Source organism: Gobio gobio (genome assembly GCF_949357685.1).
Source record: "Gobio gobio genome assembly, chromosome: 16".
NCBI classification, from domain to species: domain Eukaryota; kingdom Metazoa; phylum Chordata; class Actinopteri; order Cypriniformes; family Gobionidae; genus Gobio; species Gobio gobio.
Genome location: NC_137109.1, coordinates 49,977,156 through 49,994,176, shown reverse-complemented (window position 1 = coordinate 49,994,176; position 17,021 = coordinate 49,977,156).

The following is a 17,021-nucleotide window of genomic DNA, read 5'->3' as shown; positions in this document are numbered from 1 at the left end:
TTGGTTTGTTATTTATATTCATTTTAGAATAATTAAACTGAATAGTTTTGGACAAAATTAAGAATGTTAACCTGATTTAACTAAATGGCATTGAATTAACCTTACGTAAAAAACTTAAGTTTACTGAAATAAACAATGTTAACCCCTTAACTGTCACCCCCCTTTTTGCACTATCCAAACTTAAAGGGCTGTAATTCAAGAATGCTTTGGGATATAGACCTAAGTTTGGTCTTGTTTTAAAGAAGACACTCAGCAGATTATTGCTGAAAGCGTTTCAAAATATGAAAGTATGAAAAAGTTATGGAAGTTTAAATTTACGGTAAATGAAAAATACTGTAATAAATATTTTTATTTTATATAAAATATATATTTTACACAAAAAAATATTCTAAAATTACTATAAAATCAAAGCCATATGTCTAACCAAGTTGTGTTCCAAATTTGAAGTTGATATCACAAAAATTAAAGTCCCCATGAGATTGTGTTTAGGCGCTGTACCAAAAACAGCCACCGGGTGTCACACATTCCATTGATTGTTTTTTTGATGCAGTTTCCTGTAAATTTCTGTCCAATATGGAAATATGGAACCTTGAGACTCAGACCTTTCCGACGATATGCGTTTTGTCAAGATTAGAAAAGATTTTGATTAGAAAGTAGATAAAATACATTTTCTAATACGAAACATGACGCCGCCCACTAGGGGGAGGAGCCCGCTAGAAGAATTTAGAGTACCGTTTCCATGGTAACGCAACGTCTGATTTCAAAACGGTTTTCACAGGATGAATTTTGAGTTTGTAAGCTTTCAAATGATACCTAATTTATGATAATTACTAAAATATATGATACAAAAAAGGCGATCAAAAAAAGAGTGCCAGCGGGACGGTGACAGTTAAGGGGTTAATTAAATTCAACATAACCCAATTATGTGGAACCTGTTGACATAATAAAATTAAGTAAATCCAACGTATCATTTTATGATCTGCACATTTTCTGTGGCACTTAAAAAAGGTATAAAACACAACTGATGAGGGTGAGGATGAGGTGTCATGATGAGGAAGATGAAGGACAATCCGGCAAGGAGAGATCGAAGATGGAGATGAGGATGAAGATGGAGATGAGGATGAAGATGAGGATGAGGATGAAGATGAGGATGAGGATGAGGATGAAGATGGAGATGAGGATGAAGATGAGGATGAAGATGGAGATGAGGATGAAGATAGATGAGGATGAAGATGGAGATGAGGATGAAGATGAGGATGAAGATGAGGATGAAGATGGAGATGAGGATGAAGATTGAGATGAGGATGAAGATGAAGATGAGGATGAAGATAGATGAGGATGAAGAGAGATGAGGATGAAGATGGAGATGAAGATGAAGATGAGGATGAAGATGGAGATGAAGATGAGGATGAAGATTGAGATGAGGATGAAGATTGAGATGAAGATGGAGATGAAGATGAGGATGTAGATGCGGATGAAGATGAAGATGGAGATGAGGATGTAGATGGAGATGAGGATGAAGATGAGGATGAAGATTGAGATGAGGATGAAGATTGAGATGAGGATGAAGATGGAGATGAGGATGAAGATGGAGATGAGGATGAAGATGAGGATGAAGATTGAGATGAGGATGCGGATGGAGATGAGGATGAAGATGAGGATGAAGATTGAGATGAGGATGAAGATGAGGATGAAGATTGAGATGAGGATGAAGATTGAGATGAAGATTGAGATGAGGATGAAGATGAGGATGAAGATTGAGATGAGGATGAAGATTGAGATGAGGATGAAGATGGAGATGAGGATGAAGATGGAGATGAGGATGAAGATGAGGATGAAGATTGAGATGAGGATGAAGATGAGGATGAAGATTGAGATGAGGATGAAGATTGAGATGAGGATGAAGAGGGAGATGAGGATGAAGATGGAGATGAGGATGAAGATGAAGATGAGGATGAAGATTGAGATGAGGATGCGGATGGAGATGAGGATGAAGATGAGGATGAAGATTGAGATGAGGATGAAGATGAGGATGAAGATTGAGATGAGGATGAAGATGGAGATGAGGATGAAGATGGAGATGAAGATGAGGATGAAGATTGAGATGAGGATGCGGATGGAGATGAGGATGAAGATGAGGATGAAGATTGAGATGAGGATGAAGATGAGGATGAAGATTGAGATGAGGATGCGGATGGAGATGAGGATGAAGATGAGGATGAAGATTGAGATGAGGATGAAGATGAGGATGAAGATTGAGATGAGGATGCGGATGGAGATGAGGATGAAGATGAGGATGAAGATTGAGATGAGGATGAAGATGAGGATGAAGATTGAGATGAGGATGAAGATGATACCTAATTTATGATAATTACTAAAATATATGATACGAAAAAGGCGATCAAAAAAAGAGTGCCAGCGGGACGGTGACAGTTAAGGGGTTAATTAAATTCAACATAACCCAATTATGTGGAACCTGTTGACATAATAAAATTAAGTAAATCCAACGTATCATTTTATGATCTGCACATTTTCTGTGGCACTTAAAAAAGGTATAAAACACAACTGATGAGGGTGAGGATGAGGTGTCATGTGATGAGGAAGATGAAGGACAATCCGGCAAGGAGAGATCGAAGATGGAGATGAGGATGAAGATGGAGATGAGGATGAAGATGAGGATGAGGATGAAGATGAGGATGAGGATGAAGATGGAGATGAGGATGAAGATGAGGATGAAGATGGAGATGAGGATGAAGATTGAGATGAGGATGAAGATGAGGATGAGGATGAAGATGAGGATGAGGATGAAGATGGAGATGAGGATGAAGATGAGGATGAGGATGAAGATGAGGATGAGGATGAAGATGGAGATGAGGGTGAAGATGAGGATGAAGATGGAGATGAGGATGAAGATAGATGAGGATGAAGATGGAGATGAGGATGAAGATGAGGATGAAGATGAGGATGAAGATGAGGATGAAGATGGAGATGAGGATGAAGATTGAGATGAGGATGAAGATGAAGATGAGGATGAAGATAGATGAGGATGAAGATAGATGAGGATGAAGATGGAGATGAAGATGAAGATGAAGATGAGGATGAGGATGAAGATGGAGATGAGGATGAAGATTGAGATGAGGATGAAGATGAAGATGAGGATGAAGATAGATGAGGATGAAGATGAAGATGGAGATGAAGATGAGGATGAAGATGGAGATGAAGATGAGGATGAAGATTGAGATGAGGATGAAGATTGAGATGAAGATGGAGATGGAGATGAAGATGAGGATGTAGATGCGGATGAAGATGGAGATGAGGATGTAGATGGAGATGAGGATGAAGATGAGGATGAAGATGGAGATGAGGATGAAGATTGAGATGAGGATGAAGATGGAGATGAGGATGAAGATTGAGATGAGGATGAGGATGAAGATGAGGATGTAGATGCGGATGAAGATGAAGATGGAGATGAGGATGTAGATGGAGATGAGGATGAAGATGAGGATGAAGATGGAGATGAGGATGAAGATGGAGATGAGGATGTAGATGGAGATGAGGATGAAGATTGAGATGAGGATGAGGATGAAGATGAGGATGTAGATGCGGATGAAGATGAAGATGGAGATGAGGATGTAGATGGAGATGAGGATGAAGATGAGGATGAAGATTGAGATGAGGATGAAGATTGAGATGAGGATGAAGATGGAGATGAGGATGAAGATGGAGATGAGGATGAAGATGAGGATGAAGATTGAGATGAGGATGCGGATGGAGATGAGGATGAAGATGAGGATGAAGATTGAGATGAGGATGAAGATGAGGATGAAGATTGAGATGAGGATGAAGATTGAGATGAGGATGAAGATGAGGATGAAGATTGAGATGAGGATGAAGATTGAGATGAGGATGAAGATGGAGATGAGGATGAAGATGGAGATGAGGATGAAGATGAGGATGAAGATTGAGATGAGGATGAAGATGAGGATGAAGATTGAGATGAGGATGAAGATTGAGATGAGGATGAAGATGGAGATGAGGATGAAGATGGAGATGAGGATGAAGATGAGGATGAAGATTGAGATGAGGATGCGGATGGAGATGAGGATGAAGATTGAGATGAGGATGAAGATGAGGATGAAGATTGAGATGAGGATGAAAATGGAGATGAGGATGAAGATGGAGATGAGGATGAAGATGAGGATGAAGATTGAGATGAGGATGCGGATGGAGATGAGGATGAAGATGAGGATGAAGATTGAGATGAGGATGAAGATGAGGATGAAGATTGAGATGAGGATGCGGATGGAGATGAGGATGAAGATGAGGATGAAGATTGAGATGAGGATGAAGATGAGGATGAAGATTGAGATGAGGATGCGGATGGAGATGAGGATGAAGATGAGGATGAAGATTGAGATGAGGATGAAGATGAGGATGAAGATTGAGATGAGGATGAAGATGAGGATGAAGATTGAGATGAGGATGAAGATGAGGATGAAGATTGAGATGAGGATGAAGATGAGGATGAAGATTGAGATGAGGATGAAGATGGAGATGAAGATGGAGATGCGGATGAAGATGGAGATGAGGATGAAGATGGAGATGAGGATGAAGATGAAGATGAAGATGGAGATGAGGATGTAGATGCGGATGAAGATGGAGATGAGGATGCGGATGGAGATGAGGATGAAGATGAGGATGAAGATGAGGATGAAGATTGAGATGAGGATGCGGATGGAGATGAGGATGAAGATGAGGATGAAGATTGAGATGAGGATGAAGATTGAGATGAGGATGCGGATGGAGATGAGGATGAAGATGAGGATGAAGATGGAGATGAGGATGAAGATTGAGATGAGGATGCGGATGGAGATGAGGATGAAGATGAGGATGAAGATTGAGATGAGGATGAAGATGGAGATGAAGATGGAGATGAGGATGTAGATGCGGATGAAGATGGAGATGAGGATGAAGATGGAGATGAGGATGAAGATGAAGATGAAGATGAAGATGGAGATGAGGATGTAGATGCGGATGAAGATGGAGATGAGGATGAAGATGGAGATGAGGATGAAGATGAAGATGGAGATGAGGATGGAGATGAGGATGAAGATGGAGATGAGGATGAAGATAGATGAGGATGAAGATAGATGAGGATGAAGATTGAGATGAGGATGAAGATGGAGATGAGGATGTAGATGCGGATGAAGATGGAGATGAGGATGAAGATGGAGATGAGGATGTAGATGCGGATGAAGATGGAGATGAGGATGAAGATGGAGATGAGGATGAAGATGGAGATGAGGATGAAGATGGAGATGAGGATGAAGATGGAGATGAGGATGAAGATGGAGATGAGGATGAAGATGAAGATGGAGATGAGGATGGAGATGAGGATGAAGATGGAGATGAGGATGAAGATAGATGAGGATGAAGATAGATGAGGATGAAGATTGAGATGAGGATGAAGATGGAGATGAAGATGGAGATGAGGATGTAGATGCGGATGAAGATGGAGATGAGGATGAAGATGGAGATGAGGATGAAGATGGAGATGAGGATGAAGATGGAGATGAGGATGTAGATGGAGATGAGGATGAAGATGGAGATGAGGATGAAGATGGAGATGAGGATGTAGATGGAGATGAGGATGAAGATGGAGATGAGGATGAAGATGGAGATGAGGATGAAGATGGAGATGAGGATGTAGATGCGGATGAAGATGGAGATGAGGATGAAGATTGAGATGAGGATGAAGATGGAGATGAGGATGAAGATGGAGATGAGGATGTAGATGGAGATGAGGATGAAGATGGAGATGAGGATGAAGATGGAGATGAGGATGTAGATGGAGATGAGGATGAAGATTGAGATGAGGATGAAGATGGAGATGAGGATCAGGATGAAGATGGAGATGAGGATGAGGATGAAGATGGAGATGAGGATGAAGATGGAGATGAGGATGAAGATGGAGATGAGGATGAAGATGGAGATGAGGATGTAGATGGAGATGGAGATGAGGATGAAGATGGAGATGAGGATGGAGATGGAGATGAGGATGGAGATGGAGATGAGGATGAAGATGGAGATGAGGATGAAGATGGAGATGAGGATGAAGATGAGGATGAAGATGGAGATGAGGATGTAGATGCGGATGAAGATGGAGATGAGGATGTAGATGCGGATGGAGATGAGGATGTAGATGGAGATGAGGATGAAGATTGAGATGAGGATGAAGATGGAGATGAGGATGAAGATGGAGATGAGGATGGAGATGGAGATGAGGATGAAGATGGAGATGAGGATGAAGATGGAGATGAGGATGAAGATGGAGATGAGGATGAAGATGGAGATGAGGATGAAGATGGAGATGAGGATGAAGATGGAGATGAGGATGTAGATGGAGATGAGGATGTAGATGAGGATGAAGATGGAGATGAGGATGAAGATGGAGATGAGGATGAAGATGGAGATGAGGATGAAGATGGAGATGAGGATGAAGATGGAGATGATAACTTGATAGTTTGGTAATACTTGTGTTCCACTATATGGTACAATGTTGCCTGAGAGTAACATCTGAATTTGAAATGTTACTTTTTATTAAATATGAAATTTGTAATACATTATGCAGCATTATTATCACCGCCTGATGAGGGGAGATATAATTATGAATAAAACACGGACACGGAGCTGCTGCTGCTTCTGTATAAACATTCAAAAGAGTTCAAGTATGTTTTTATGTCTCTGAATGACAGAGCATCAAGTCACAATGTACAAAAAATAATCACTTATACACGTTTACCTTGACTATTGTCCACAAATTAACATATAGAATATAATATACATATATAACATATTAATATATAACACATATCATAAACGTTTTCCCATGTTTTACACTTGAATGAGAATTGCATTTCCTTTTGAAGCACAGTAAACTGCGACTCATAACTGCTCGATTGATCTTTGACCGGACAAGTATCTTAAAAGTTAATAAAATAACCAGAAACATGAGAATGATTCTGATTGTATTACATTTCAATGTAAACAGCGATTGATAAAGGATAGTGTATTTCTGGTAACAAAGTCTGCCTGAGAGAGACATTCGTGGAGAAATCAAAACAAATGAACATTACAGCACTATAAACTTACTGGGGTAAAAAAGTAGTTTTATTTATAACTTATGATATTGTTAATAACACGAGTCGACTAAGGGAGAGGTTTTGCTGAATATTATCACGATTGCAAATGTTACATTGAATTTTGTGGTTCAATAAACAAGTAGCCTAGTTAATATTAAGTTACTTACATTTTAGACACAAACAACATTGACTTTTTTGTTATATTTCACTGACGAAAATGGCTCCAAAGGAAAGCAACACTCAGAGCTGTGTTTTGTTCCTGAATGATTCAGTGTTTGAATGAATCGTTTGAATGAACGACTCAATGACTCACTCATTTGCTGCCACCTACTGGCGGTTTAGTTTCATGTTTAAAATATCATTGCATTTTACTTATTTGTAAAATCCAACAGTTGTTCCTACTAAGACATTTTTAGTAAACTTTACTTAATGTCCAATAATCTGTTGAAATTTTCTTAAAACAATGAAGTAATCTGAACTATTTGCATGCTATGCCTTCGTTACTTAGAAAACTCAAGTAAACATTACTTGACTGGTTTGAGCACCATTTTGCCAAAGCAAAAAAACAAGCAGGCGGACGGGCAAAGTGTTTTTGAGATGGGGCAATTTTTTATAGACTTATCACTCATTTCCTCCACTTCCAGTCACCATGATGGAGATCAGTGTTCCCTTTGGTTGGACACTTGGAACTTCATTCATTTTATAGTAATTAACTTCATATTAATGCAGCAATGCAACAAGAAAACATTGTTGTATGATTTCAAAAGAAGGGAAGTAATATATATATATATAACATATTTGTCCATTAATGATATACAACATAACTATATTTAATGTCAACAAATGATCTTTTAACATTGTTTTTGCTAATATTTTTGAGTTGATATAATTCCTCTATATTTGTCACAATATCATTTGACCATGCTTGAGTGTGTCACACACACACTTCAACATTCAGCATGCAAAACACAACATTGGTAACAAGGATTTTTTTATTTTATTTTATTTTTTATTTTTATTATTAATACAACCTTTACTATTTTACTTGCTGTCATTATTCGGGTTATACTGACAAAAGACAAATAGTAAAATAAAGCTAAAAATAGTAAAACAAAGCAATTAATTTATTCATGCCACATTAAGTTCAGCTTACTTGAGAATTTTAAGGCAATTGGTTTCCTAATATTTTCCTAGTAATGTGAGCACTAATAACAAGTTAACATAACTAATAATTTTGAGTTAAGTATACTTCATTAACAAGTTTTCTGTTCAAATTTTGTTAAGTTTTGCCGACAAAAAAATTATACGCTGCTTTACTTGAAAATTTTAAGGCAATCGGTTTCCTCACTTTTTCTAAGTAAAGTCAACTTATTACGTTTTACAGTGGTTTGAAACATCAATCTCATAACATTATTTATTGTAGTTGTAATTTTGCAGTGTAAATTATTTCATTTGATTGGTAACAGCCTTATAGTGTCTTATTATTATAAATAAATGTATTGATCAAATGTGAGAATTTTACATGAAAGATGATTCATTTAATAAGGTAAAAAATTGTTTTTGTAAAGCAAATATGCAGATTTAAGTATGTAAAAGCTGATATAACACTGATAATTTTGCTTCAGAATAAATATGTTTACACTGTACAGTACATACAATTTGCTATGTACTGTACCTGATGTTAATCAATATCAAATCAAATTGTGAAATTTGTGTGAATGCCCAGCGCTATAGGTTAAATGTTTTTTTGTTTTTGTTTTGAAAGCAAATGTTGTCTTTTACCTTTATTTTATTGTCAGAGTGCACCATAATGCTTCATTTACATGTTAAAACCACAAAACATTTCTACTGGCCCCAAGTATTTAATTCGGAAACATGTTTTCACCACTTGTGAGTTTGCAGGTCTGGTTCATGTTCAGTGAAATAAAATAAAATGCAGCCGCCCACCAATAAAAGATTGTATATTGATTAGCTGCATCTTCACATGCGACAAACTGATTTTGGAATATTTTTAACCAAAAAAAGTTACGGACTGCATGCGGCTTTAAAGTCATATTGTTACATGAACCAGAAACATAAACAACATAAACCTTGAGGCAACAAACTTTAAAATAAATAAATTAAAAAGTTATGAAAATGTGTATTGCTGTTGTTATAGTGTCCTATTTTAAGCAGGAAAACACCACAAATAATTGTTTCCTCATTGAAATCATTTCCTCCTGGGACCCCCAAAAAAAGTGTTTTGAATTTAGTATTTTTTTCATGTCATTACATTGTCTTAGAGCATAAACAAATGGGGGGAAAAAAATCATTTTTGAAAAATTATATTTTATTCATATGTTATGATATGGACTCAGTTGTTTAAAAAATAAAATTACTATTATTATTATTATCATTACTATTACAACTTCTGTTATCATTACTATTAATGGCTGTATCAAATCAATATTACCATTATTATTATTATTACTACTACTATTATTTTTTAATTTTCCTGATCCTTTAACCTCCCCCTCATTCTGGATGAAATTAGTATATTTGTCCATATGTTTATCATTACTACTACTGCTAATACTATTATTACTATTTATAATTTCTTATTAATTTGATTTATCATTATTATTATTATTATTATTATTATTATTATTATTATTATTATTATTATTACTACTACTACTATTATTATTAATATTGCTATTACTTTTGCTGTTGTCACCTTCCTCATACCCCATACCCCATTTTCCTTTTTTTTTTTTTTTGGATACTATTACTATCTTCATCATTATTATTGTCATTTAAAATTATTATTTATTTATTTATTTTTTACTCTGGTTATGTCTGTTGTACTTCCCTACATGCTCCTTTATTCAAATATTTTTCCATTCCCACACCCAGTTACACTTACAGTTATATACACACACACACACACACACACACACACACACACACACACACACACACACACACACACACACACACACACACACACACACACACACACACACACACATATACCCGAATCGTACTGACCATAATGTATGTTTTGTTGGTCTATGTAATTTGCATCTAATTTCTCATTTGTAAATATTGTACTTGTCTGTTTGCATAATAAAAAAATAAACAAAAATACTTTTTTTTAAGTAAAATGACATGAAATTGCATGTATAGGCAAAAACAATGGGATTTATTTTCAATTCAACAATCAATTTTTAGGTTTCAGGATCTTTTTTAAACAAACTTTGTTTAAAGATGATTCTGAACTATGTTATGAAAGATATAACGAAATGCATTGATATACGCAAAATGGCCATACTTGGATTTTCCCATTCAATACAATGCATCTAATTTGCATATTCATGTTTTCTTGGTGCAACATGTAATGAAAAAAGAAGTGTAATAATGGGAGTAATAGTTGGCAACATTTTCATAACAATATCTAATATTTCATAGGAATATTGATGTGTAATTTCTTTCCCATTCACTTGTTGTGTCTTCAAAATGGTGGATAAACATGATTTAAATCCTGCATTTATGAAATCAATGCCCTGCTCTGTAACAGAAAGTCATATTTTGATTAGAAACCCCATAACATTTTTCTGAGATGTTGATTTATAACAAACAAATTGAAAATGTATCTGATTTAAAGTATAATTAAAAAATATTAAACATAAAAAATGTGCTAAACATTAATGTCAGCCGTATTTAAAGACCAAAAAGTTGTTGTTGTCCTGGTGAAACCTCCAAACATTTGGGATCTCAAAGCCCAGAATGTGCTCTTTACAGGACAACCATGTGACATTCAACAGGGGTTTTCAAACATTCAACAGAAAATGGACTAACCCAGCAATTGGGTTGTTTTAACCCAGCGAATGGGTCATTTTAACCCAGCAATTGGGTTGTTTTAACCCAGCGAATGGGTCGTTTTAACCCAGCAATTGGGTTGTTTTAACCCAGTGAATGGGTCACTTTAACCCAGCGGTTGGGTTAAATGTTTGCTTAAAACAAGTGGATTCCATGCCTTAACGGGTCAGGGCTGTTTTGACCAACACAATATTAGGTCATAATGTTATGCCTGATCTGTGTATAGGCCTATATGTAATAATTTTAGATTGCAAAACAAATCTTGATAAATATAATGGTCCATGTTAAACTATACTCAACTAAAGATGGGTTAACCCAAGGTGGTTTGAAAATGGACTAACCCAGCGATTGGGTCGTTTTAACCCAGCAGTTGGGTTAAACAGGGGCAAAGGAGTGACAGTCCGTGGAAAAGTCTAGAGAAAAACCATGAAAAAATGTACATAAAAAAATAAGATTAAAATGAATAAATAAGTGATTGCATGTTAAATTAACATATAAAACATGCACAAAAATAAATAGGTAAATACATACGTTTGCTTAATTTCTTATTTATAAATGTTATTCATTTCTTATTTATAAATTTGCTTAAAAGTGTAGAGAAAAGTAAGTATAAAATAAATTAGATTTCATGTGGAAAATAAATTTGATTAAAATATGTAAATAAGTGATTAAATGTTAAATTAACATATAATATGTAAAACAAATTATGATTAATATAAATGAATAAAAATTGGATTTAAATTAACAGTACATTCTTACAGTGAGTAGAGAAGATAATGATGTAACAATAGAAACTAATGCTAGATATATAATATATATATATATATATTAGTATATTAATTGGGTGTTTATAAAAGAGCGATGTCTTTCTAATTTCAGGATGGGGGTCCCTCACACGAGGATGTTCATATTTGGGGATCTGTGGCATCTAAGAGTTTGAAAAGCCCTGCACTAGAATATAATGTCCACTACAGTGGACAAAAGTCTATTCGTGGGTCCCAGGAGGATATATCATATACACTCTAAAAAATGCTGGGTTAAAAACAACCCAAGTTGGGTTGAAAATGGACTAACCCAGCAATTGGGTTGTTTTAACCCAGCGATTGGGTTGTTTTAACCCAGCGATTTGGTTGTTTTAACCCAGCAATTGGGTTGTTTTAACCCAGCTAATGGGTTGTTTTAACCCAGCAATTGGGTTGTTTTAACCCAGTGAATGGGTCACTTTAACCCAGCGGTTGGGTTAAATGTTTGCTTAAAACAAGTGGAGTCCATGCCTCAACGGGTCAGGGCTGTTTTGCCCAACACAATATTAGGTCATAATGTTATGCCTGATCTGTGTATAGGCCTATATGTAATAATTTTAGATTGCAAAACAAATCTTGATAAATATAATGGTCCATGTTAAACTATACTCAACTAAAGATGGATTAACCCAAGGTGGGTTGAAAATGGACTAACCCAGCGATTGGGTCGTTTTAACCCAGTAGTTGGGTTAAATGTTTGCTTAAAACAACCCAATCGCTGGGTTAAAACAACCCAATTTCTGGGTTAGTCCATTTTCAGTGTAGTTTAGGGAACACATATTCACTATTAACTATGACTTTTGTCTCAATAAACTCCTAATTACTGCTTATTAATAGTTAGTAAGGTACACGTTGAGTTTAGGTATTGGGTGATTAAGGAATGTAGAATATGATCATGCAGAATAAAGCATTAATACGCACTCTTAGAAAATGCTGGGTTAAAACAACCCAATTGCTTAGTTAAAACAACCCAATTGCTGGGTTAAAACAACCCAATCGCTTGGTTAAAACAACCCAATCGCTTGGTTAAAACGACCAAATTGCTTTGTTAAAACAACCCAATTGCTTGGTTAAAACAACCCAATCGCTTGGTTAAAACAACCCAATCGCTTGGTTAAAACGACCCAATTGCTTGGTTAAAACAACCCAATTGCTTGGTTAAAACAACCCAATCGCTTGGTTAAAACAACCCAATTGCTTTGTTAAAACAACCCAATTGCTTGGTTAAAACAACCCAATCGCTTGCTTAAAACAACCCAATTGCTTGGTTAAAACAACCCAATTGCTTTGTTAAATCAACCCAATTGCTGGGTTAAATCAACCCAATTGCTTGGTTAAAACAGCCCAATTGCTTGGTTAAAACAACCCAATTGCTTGGTTAAAACAACCCAATTGCTTGCTTAAAACAACCCAATTGCTTGGTTAAAACAACCCAATTGCTTGGTTAAAACAACCCAATTGCTTGCTTAAAACAACCCAATCGCTGGGTTAAACAACCCAATCGCTGGGTTAAACAACCCAATTGCTTGCTTAAAACAACCCAATCACTGGGTTAAAACAACCCAATTGCTTGGTTAAAACAACCCAATTGCTTGGTTAAAACAACCCAATTGCTTGGTTAAAACAACCCAATTGCTTGCTTAAAACAACCCAATCGCTGGGTTAAACAACCCAATTGCTTGCTTAAAACAACCCAATCGCTGGGTTAAAACAACCCAATTGCTTGGTTAAAACAACCCAATTGCTTGCTTAAAACAACCCAATCGCTGGGTTAAACAACCCAATTGCTTGCTTAAAACAACCCAATTGCTTGGTTAAAACAACCCAATTGCTTGGTTAAAACAACCCAATTGCTGGGTTAAAACAACCCAATTGCTTGGTTAAAACAACCCAATTGCTTGGTTAAAACAACCCAATTGCTGGGTTAAAACAACCCAATTGCTTGGTTAAAACAACCCAATTGCTGGGTTAAAACAACCCAATTGCTGGGTTAAAACAACCCAATTGCTTGGTTAAAACAACCCAATTGCTTGGTTAAAACAGCCCAATTGCTTGGTTAAAACAGCCCAATTGCTGGGTTAAAACAACCCAATTGCTGGGTTAAAACAACCCAATTGCTGGGTTAAAACAACCCAATTGCTTGGTTAAAACAACCCAATTGCTTGGTTAAAACAACCCAATTGCTTGGTTAAAACAGCCCAATTGCTGGGTTAAAACAACCCAATTGCTGGGTTAAAACAACCCAATTGCTTGGTTAAAACAACCCAATTGCTGGGTTAAAACAGCCCAATTGCTGGGTTAAAACAACCCAATTGCTTGGTTAAAACAACCCAATTGCTGGGTTAAAACAATCCAATTGCTTGCTTAAAACAACCCAATTGCTGGGTTAAAACAATCCAATCGCTGGGTTAAAACAACCCAATCGCTGGGTTAGTCCATTTTCAACCCAACGTGGGTTATTTTGAACTCAGCATTTTTTGAGTGTAGAGAGTTAAAGAGCAGAAAGCAGCAGTGTGTGTCCAGCAGGTGGCGCTGTGCTCTGAGATCAGTGTGTCTCCAGCAGGTGGCGCCGTGCTCTGAGATCAGTGTGTGTCCAGCAGGTGGCGCTGTGCTCTGAGATCAGTGTGTGTCCAGCAGGTGGCGCTGTGCTCTGAGATCAGTGTGTGTCCAGCAGGTGGCGCTGTGCTCTGAGATCAGTGTGTCTCCAGCAGGTGGCGCTGTGCTCTGAGATCAGTGTGTGTCCAGCAGGTGGCGCTGTGCTCTGAGATCAGTGTGTGTCCAGCAGGTGGCGCTGTGCTCTGAGATCAGTGTGTGTCCAGCAGGTGGCGCTGTGCTCTGAGATCAGTGTGTGTCCAGCAGGTGGCGCTGTGCTCTGAGATCAGTGTGTGTCCAGCAGGTGGCGCTGTGCTCTGAGATCAGTGTGTGTCATGCAGGTGGCGCTGTGCTCTGAGATCAGTGTGTGTCCAGCAGGTGGCGCTGTGCTCTGAGATCAGTGTGTGTCCAGCAGGTGGCGCTGTGCTCTGAGATCAGTGTGTGTCCAGCAGGTGGCGCTGTGCTCTGAGATCAGTGTGTGTCCAGCAGGTGGCGCTGTGCTCTGAGATCAGTGTGTCTCCAGCAGGTGGCGCTGTGCTCTGAGATCAGTGTGTCTCCAGCAGGTGGCGCTGTGCTCTGAGATCAGTGTGTGTCCAGCAGGTGGCGCTGTGCTCTGAGATCAGTGTGTGTCCAGCAGGTGGCGCTGTGCTCTGAGATCAGTGTGTGTCCAGCAGCAGGTGGCGCTGTGCTCTGAGATCAGTGTGTGTCCAGCAGGTGGCGCTGTGCTCTGAGATCAGTGTGTGTCCAGCAGGTGGCGCTGTGCTCTGAGATCAGTGTGTGTCCAGCAGGTGGCGCTGTGCTCTGAGATCAGTGTGTCTCCAGCAGGTGGCGCTGTGCTCTGAGATCAGTGTGTCTCCAGCAGGTGGCGCTGTGCTCTGAGATCAGTGTGTGTCCAGCAGGTGGCGCTGTGCTCTGAGATCAGTGTGTGTCCAGCAGGTGGCGCTGTGCTCTGAGATCAGTGTGTGTCCAGCAGGTGGCGCTGTGCTCTGAGATCAGTGTGTGTCCAGCAGGTGGCGCTGTGCTCTGAGATCAGTGTGTGTCCAGCAGGTGGCGCTGTGCTCTGAGATCAGTGTGTGTCCAGCAGGTGGCGCTGTGCTCTGAGATCAGTGTGTGTCCAGCAGGTGGCGCTGTGCTCTGAGATCAGTGTGTGTCCAGCAGGTGGCGCTGTGCTCTGAGATCAGTGTGTGTCCAGCAGGTGGCGCTGTGCTCTGAGATCAGTGTGTGTCCAGCAGGTGGCGCTGTGCTCTGAGATCAGTGTGTGTCCAGCAGGTGGCGCTGTGCTCTGAGATCAGTGTGTGTCCAGCAGGTGGCGCTGTGCTCTGAGATCAGTGTGTGTCCAGCAGGTGGCGCTGTGGTCTGAGATCAGTGTGTGTCCAGCAGGTGGCGCTGTGCTCTGAGATCAGTGTGTGTCCAGCAGGTGGCGCTGTGCTCTGAGATCAGTGTGTGTCCAGCAGGTGGCGCTGTGCTCTGAGATCAGTGTGTGTCCAGCAGGTGGCGCTGTGCTCTGAGATCAGTGTGTGTCTCCAGCAGGTGGCGCTGTGCTCTGAGATCAGTGTGTCTCCAGCAGGTGGCGCTGTGCTCTGAGATCAGTGTGTGTCTCCAGCAGGTGGCGCTGTGCTCTGAGATCAGTGTGTGTCTCCAGCAGGTGGCGCTGTGCTCTGAGATCAGTGTGTGTCCAGCAGGTGGCGCTGTGCTCTGAGATCAGTGTGTGTCCAGCAGGTGGCGCTGTGCTCTGAGATCAGTGTGTGTCCAGCAGGTGGCGCTGTGCTCTGAGATCAGTGTGTGTCCAGCAGGTGGCGCTGTGCTCTGAGATCAGTGTGTCTCCAGCAGGTGGCGATGTGCTCTGAGATCAGTGTGTGTCCAGCAGGTGGTGCTGTGCTCTGAGATCAGTGTGTGTCCAGCAGGTGGCGCTGTGCTCTGAGATCAGTGTGTCTCCAGCAGGTGGCGCTGTGCTCTGAGATCAGTGTGTGTCCAGCAGGTGGCGCTGTGCTCTGAGATCAGTGTGTGTCTCCAGCAGGTGGCGCTGTGCTCTGAGATCAGTGTGTGTCTCCAGCAGGTGGCGCTGTGCTCTGAGATCAGTGTGTGTCCAGCAGGTGGCGCTGTGCTCTGAGATCAGTGTGTGTCCAGCAGGTGGCGCTGTGCTCTGAGATCAGTGTGTCTCCAGCAGGTGGCGCTGTGCTCTGAGATCAGTGTGTGTCCAGCAGGTGGCGCTGTGCTCTGAGATCAGTGTGTCTCCAGCAGGTGGCGATGTGCTCTGAGATCAGTGTGTGTCCAGCAGGTGGTGCTGTGCTCTGAGATCAGTGTGTGTCCAGCAGGTGGCGCTGTGCTCTGAGATCAGTGTGTCTCCAGCAGGTGGCGCTGTGCTCTGAGATCAGTGTGTGTCCAGCAGGTGGCGCTGTGCTCTGAGATCAGTGTGTGTCCAGCAGGTGGCGCTGTGCTCTGAGATCAGTGTGTGTCCAGCAGGTGGCGCTGTGCTCTGAGATCAGTGTGTCTCCAGCAGGTGGCGCTGTGCTCTGAGATCAGTGTGTGTCCAGCAGGTGGCGCTGTGCTCTGAGATCAGTGTGTGTCCAGCAGGTGGCGCTGTGCTCTGAGATCAGTGTGTGTCCAGCAGGTGGCGCTGTGC